Source organism: Phalacrocorax aristotelis, chromosome 6, assembly GCF_949628215.1.
Source record: "Phalacrocorax aristotelis chromosome 6, bGulAri2.1, whole genome shotgun sequence".
In the NCBI taxonomy this organism is placed as follows: domain Eukaryota; kingdom Metazoa; phylum Chordata; class Aves; order Suliformes; family Phalacrocoracidae; genus Phalacrocorax; species Phalacrocorax aristotelis.
This window is the reverse complement of record NC_134281.1, coordinates 24,136,594-24,143,366: the sequence shown is the minus strand read 5'-3', so window position 1 is coordinate 24,143,366 and position 6,773 is coordinate 24,136,594.

Genomic DNA, 6,773 nt, shown 5'->3' with positions numbered 1-6,773 from the left:
CCAGCTGGCCTGTCTGCATCTTCTTCCCATCCTCTTTGAAGGAAGGCATTTAGCATCACCTTACCATCTCCCAAAAACACACTACGTGCAATGCGAACCAGGAGATCGCGTGCAATTTCCTGGTCTCCCAGCAGGTCAGGCCTGGCTGTTGTTTGGACTAGTGACTAGGCGCAGCCCCAAAAGCCCCGGCGATTTGTCTAAACCTTATTGCCATGTCTTTGAGAAGCACTGCCTCCCAAAGATGCCACCTCCCTGATGGGAAGGGTTCCAACTAATCCAACTGTCCCGCTTGCTTTCTCAAGGGACGGACCGAGAGGCTGCGCAGAAGGAGGCGTTTTTGGAAGGAAGCAGTGGCTCCCTGCCAGCTTCTGCTGAAGAAACAGAGGCGATGCAAGCCAACGGCATGCCAGGTAATTGCCGTCCCGTGGTCAGGCGGTGTCACCCATTGGGATCGCTATGTGTCAGCAGGCTCCTCCCCCGGTGCCGGCTCTGGCACGACACAGCAGCAGCCAAAGATGAAAGGGTTTTGGGTTCGAGGCATCGGGAACACGTTCCGCAGACGGTGGGAAACGTGACTCTTGCACAAACGTACCTCCCGCTGTGGCTGCATCCCAGCGCTTGCCGTGAGTCCCCTAGAGGCCCAAGGCACAAGAGCAGCACAGAGCGGGCGGGATCCCTCCCATGCATGAGCTGAGGTCCAGAGCGATGCCCTGACTCCCCGACTGGGCAGGGCCTCAGAGGGAACCTCCCCGTCCTCCTGCACCTGCTGTGCCTGAGCCGTGCCGAGGCTTTACCTGTCGTCTCTGCTTTTTGCCAGGGCTGTCAAAGGCCGGAGGAGACCACCATGGCAGCGTATATGAATTTTTCCGCACAGACTCAGGTACTGAGCAGTCTCGCTGGGGTCCCTAAGCGGGAGACACGTCCCAAAACCTGGGAGCGGCTGCAGGTGGTGCCCATGCTGGAGAAGAGGCAGAAGGGGAGAGCAAGGCTCAAGAGTCTCTTGAGAAGGCCTGACTCGGTCCCCACGGGGTGTGGGGGCTAGCCCGCAGAGAGGCAGGGAGGGTTGCGGGTGCCCCTCCCTGCTGCAGGGATAGCTTTCGTCCGAGCGACTGCTCAAGCAGCTGCGCTCCCCCGCCGTGCTCTCCTGACAGCCGCCTGAGTTTTGGTCGGCGGGACAGCCTGTCCCAAAGGGTGGGAGTGTGCCTCCAGGCACCAGCACTGGGGGGAAACAGAGACCTTCCTGGCCATATCAAATGTGCCGTGGGCTTACCTGCGGTGCACAGGACGGGCTAACGTCCCAAATTGCTCCTCCAGGTGTGGCTGGCGAGACAATCCCAAGCGTTTCCAACCCCCAGAGCACCGCAAGTTTTTTCTGTCCCCAAGATGTGCGAAGGCGCTGTATGATAGGCACAGCAGCAGTCGTGATTTCCGTGCCACTTGCAACAGCGTTGTGCTATGTCATGATCCGACGGCGGAGAAATAGAAGACGGTGAGTCATTCATTTCCTCCCCCCCCCAAATGCTTCCTTCCATGGCTGCTCGTCGTAGCCACGAAGCATTCCTAGTCAGGCTGCTGTGGAGTGGTTGGTTAGTTAGGGGTTGGCCAAAAAACTCTGCTGAGGTTTCTGCTGCTGTCAGATGCTTTAATTGGCATCTTGACTCCTGGGCCTTTGTCTCGAGAGCCCGCTCTCACTGGTGCCAGTGTCAGCTCAAACCGACCCTGCCTGGACAAGAGCAGCCCCAGGAGCACCAGGCATAGGCAAAGCAAGGTCAGGGATGAGAAATAGCAGGGGCGAGCTTGCCCTAGAAAGCAAGACGTGCACTAGCGCCCGCTCCTGACCAGCAAAGCTGCCCCGAGGAATGCCCCTGCTTGCCGGGGCCATGAGGTGCAGGTGTCCACCTCGGCCAAGGTGTGCCGGCAGCTCAGCCCGTGCTGGGGAGCCTTGCCAGCTCAGGGCCGTGCTGTGGATTGGAGAGTCCCTGTGCCCCATCTGCAGCTGAGGGCCTCAGCAGCCTCCTCTCTCCACAGGCATGCCTCTGCAGCTTCAGAAGCCCGCCGGGAAACCAGCAGATACCCCTCGCGCCCGCAGAGCCGGACCCGCCGGCCCAGCACCCCTGAGAGCTGGACCCAACGCCAGCGGCCGCCACTTGTGCATGGGAAACCGGCACGCCCGCCCTCCCCACGGCCCCCCCGCCCCCCGAGCCCGATGGTCCGGCCCCCCAGCAGGGGCTGAAGGCAGCCCCGCCAGGGGAGGGCTTGGGGGTGCGCTGACAGAACCCCCACCAACAGCTTCAGGGATCAGCCGTTTCTCTACAAATAAAGAGGGACAGAGCTGGCGCACAAGTCTCCAGTGGTACAAACAGCAAACCCCGCGAGGCACCAGCACCGACTGAGCTCCGCAGCCGGGTGCAGCCGCGGATGCCCACTGTGTCGGCAGGCAGGAGCCAGGCGCGGGGCTCCTCTGGCCAGCGGCGGGGCCCCGAGGGGCTGGGGCAGCCCACGGCCATGGCCAGCAACACCAACCTGACCCACACGCGGTGCGGGAGGCAGTGACGGGGGCCCAACCTGGCCAGTCGCATGGACCAGTGAAGGTCCGTGGGCTGAGGGAACGATTGTTGCAGCGGGATCATCTGGCCACAGCTGACCTCCTCAGATGGCATACCCAGGAAAAGGGGGAGCCATCAAGAGCACCTCCAGGGACACAAGCCTGACAAGCAAATGTACTGGAGGCAAAACAAAGGTCCTCACTAATTAATGGGCCCTTGATGGGCCCTAATTGCTGGGCCACCACCACCAATTGGGGGTGCTGCAAAGTGTCTCCACACTTGGCTGGCTGAGCCTGCTGTTAAGAAGCTCCCTGAGCCAGGCTTTTACTGCCTTGGCAGTAAGAAAGTGGTGACCACCCCGCTGCTTGAAAGGCTGCCCTGAGGCATTTGTAAGAGTTCAGCTGTGCCGCCCAGGCTGCGGCCACTGGTCACAGGACACCAAAGCAAACCACACACTGACAACCAAGGCCCTTCGCTGGTGCAGATCAGGCACTTTGGGCGGGGTACAACAGTAAGCACGTGGCTTTTTCGACTTAAGGGAGGCTGGGCCCGCTCTTAGTTCCAAGGCCTTGGCTTAGATCGCAGTTATTATTGCCATCAAGGTGTAAAAGTGTTGAGGGGGAGAGGGTTTTAACGCTTCTCCTCCAGAAGCCTGGATGATGGTTTTGCCCTCCAGTGCTTCAGCGCGGGCTCCCCCTCTGTGCGTGCGAGCTCTCCGGGTCAGCGAGCCCAAGGGGCCGTACGTTGGTCCGTCCGCTCCTCAACAGCTGTTGCACATGGCCTGGAAAGAGTGTCTGGAGAGCTGCCAGGAGCCAGCCAAGAGGTCACCAGGCTCCTCCGCTGCTCACCAGATTGGTGCTGTAGGTCACAGGGGCACGGGAGAGCACACAGGGGAAGTATCACGTGCTGGCCTTGCTCCAACGTGCCACCCTGGGCTTTGCCCACTGGCAAGAGACCCTAGGCTAGGCCGACTTTGGGTTTGATGCCACCCTCCTGTTGAGAGAACAGCAGGACTGCGGTCTTTCTTTCCCCCATTTGTCACAGACTCGTTGATAGCATGCAGGTGACCTAACTTCAGACACCTGAGCTACTGCCAGCTGCTCCAGCCCCCTCATCATCATCTTTGTGGCCCTGCTCTGCACCTGCTCCAGCAGGTCCGTGTCTTTCCTGTGCTCTTTATTACCACCGTACACCCCGCGGGATAAACACCAGGGGAGAACTGCAGCTGAAGTCAGTGTAACAGGAAAGACCCGGCCTGCCTCTGTGCAAAAGACAAGAGCAGAAAGGGGAAATTGGCCAGCACCCTCAGTCAACACTGAGCACGAGAGCTGGCAGAAGATGTGGTGAGACAAAGGGCTCCCTCCCAGTCCCTTAAAAGGGTTGCCAACTCCCGTTTTATGGGAAATGGCCGGGTTTCCCTCATGAATTCCTCATGACGCTCCTCCGGGGTCTGTGTCGGGAGATGGAGTGACACCGTACGACGTGGGAGCCAGCGGATGTTAGGGGTGTGAGCCCAAATCCATCAGCACTGAACCGAGCCTGCCACCATGCAGGGAGCTGGGCTCAGAGCTTGATCCGCAGGGCCACTGCCCCTACCGCTCAGGCTCCCAGGCCTGAGCTGATGGCTGCAATTAGGGATTGCTTCTTGACAACGCTCCTCCTTGACACGGGAGCCCAACTATCAATGGCACATAAGGACACTTAGCAAAGGACAGTCTCCACTGAGCAAACGGTGCCTTAGCATGTAACACAACACCAACTTGTAGTTAAAAGGATGCCAGTGTCTGTTCAGGACCGCACGATGACTTTCCAGGGTTACTTGCTTGGGGCGGGACGCTCCAGCCCTCACTGGGAGCTGTCACACTCTTTCTCAGGTTATTTCCATTTTCCTTCTGGAGGGCCAAAGAACAGAGGATAAAAAAAAAACTCCCCAGCAGGCCAGGGCTTGACCAAAGCCCGTGGAGAAGGTAGTCCCAACACTCAGCTAGTCAGCCTGCTAGGAGAACATGACGAGTTGGGCATAAGCAGGCAAGTCTTTCATTTTGGTTTAATTTGTGGAGGTGGAGGGACCAGGCACTCTCAGGCACTAAAGTTAATGCAAGTTCTGCTCCACTCCACCCAAAACAGCTCCAAGCAATACTTCTTCCTCTGCCACACGCTTTCAGAGGCAAAAGACATTTGGCTTATCCTAACACATATTTCGCATTCAGATTGACTCGGTCTTTGCAGTCGATGCTCCCAGCACCCTGAATTGTAGCATCACAGAATGGTTTGGGTTGCGAGGGACCTTTAAAGGCCATCTAGCCCAACCCCCCCTGCAATGAGCAGGGCCATCTGCAACTACATCAGGCTGCTCAGAGCCCCGTCCAGCCTGACCGTCAATGTTTCCAGGGATGGGACAGCTACCACTTCCCGGGGCAACCTGTGCCGGTGTTTCACCACCCTCAGCGTAAAAAATGTCTCCCTTATATCCGCTCTGAATCTACCCTCTTTTAGTTTAAAACCACTACCCCTTGCCCTGTTGCAATAGGCCCTCCTAAAAACTCTCTCCCCATCTTACAAGCCCCCTGCAAGTACCGAGAGGCCGCAAGGAGGTCTCCCCGCAGCCTTGTCTTCAGTTGGGCTGAACAACCCAACTCCCTCGGCCTTTCCTCATAGGAGAGGTGTTCCAGACCTCTGAGGGTCACTTTTGTGGCCCTCCTCTGGACCCGCTCCAACAGGTCCATGTCTTTCCTGTGCTCAGGGCTCCAGAGCTGGACACAGTACTGCAGGTGGGGTCTCACCAGAGCAGAGCGGAGGGGCAGAATCACCTCCCTCCACCTGCTGCCCACCCTTCTTTTGATGCAGCCCAGGATAACATTGGCTTTCTGGGCTGCGAGTGCTCATTGCCGGCTCCTGTGCAGCTTTCCATCCACCAGTACCCCCAAGTCCTTTTCCACAGGGCTGCTCTCAATCCCTTCATCCCCCAGGCTCTGTTGATACCGGGGCTTGCCCCGACCCTGCAGGCGCAGGACCCTGCACTTGGCCTTGTTGAACCGCGTGATGTTCCCATGGGCCCACTTCTTGAGCTTGCCCAGCTCCCTCTGGATGGCACCCCATCCCTCAGGCGTGTCAGCCGCACCACTCAGCTTGCTGTCGTCTGCAAACTTGCTGAGGGGGCACTCGATCCTGCTGTCTATGCCATTGCATTGATGAAGATGTTAAACAGTACTCGTCCCAGTACAGAACCCTGAGGGACACCACTCGTCCCTGATCTCCATCTGGACACTGAGCCATTGACCATGACCCTCTGGATGAGACCATCCAGCCAATTCCTTATCCACCAAGCAGTCCATCCATCAGATCCATAGCTCTCCAATCTAGAGAGAAGGATGATATGGGGGACCGTGTCAAAGGCCTTTTGGAAGTCCAGCTAGATGACATCTGTAGCTCTTCCCTTGTCCGCTGATGTAGTCACTCCATCATAGAAGGCCACTAGGTTGGTCAGGTGGTATATACACACCCTGTGCTCTCCTGGCTTCCCTTTGCATGTCAAATAATTGGAGAGAGTACTCTTCTGTTTCAGGGATTGACTTTGCTCTTTCAGGAGCCTGACAGAGCGTACTCCCTTAAATTTCACATGAAGAAGGAATGGAAAAGTCAAGGCTTCATCTTTGGTGGAAAACAAAAGTGACTCGTTAGCCCTGGGGTCCCCCAAGGCACCAAACTGGGCTCCAGCCTGGAAGCTGCCGACGGAAGGGGATCTTGCACTTGTCTTGAGACTGAAATAGCTCACTCTTCAGCCTCACGAGCTGTTGCTAACAGACCCCAAGGAGGTCAGAAAGCCCTTGGCTGTGGCTTCTGGTTGTTCTGGGGGACTGTGAACTCCTTGCTGCCCCTGTGACAGTGCCCGGAAAACAGAGCAGAGCCATGGGCTCAGCCCCGGCTGGGCCTGTGTCCCAGGCCTTGGACAGAGCTGCCCGACGGGAGGTGCTCCCCTCCCAGAGAGGGCAGCTCCCCTGGCTGTGCTCCAGCGGCTCTCCACGAGCGCCCCGAGGGCCATCCCCACACAGGCTCGGCCAGGCCGTGAGGTCACAGCGAGGCTGTGACATCACAGAGCCCCACAGTGCTGTGCTGGCTATAAATACTGACCGCTCAGCCCCCGGACACATCTGCAGCGACAGCAGCGGCAGCAGCGACAGCAGCGGCGGCAGCAGCGACAGCAGCGGCTGCGGCAGTGGCAGGACC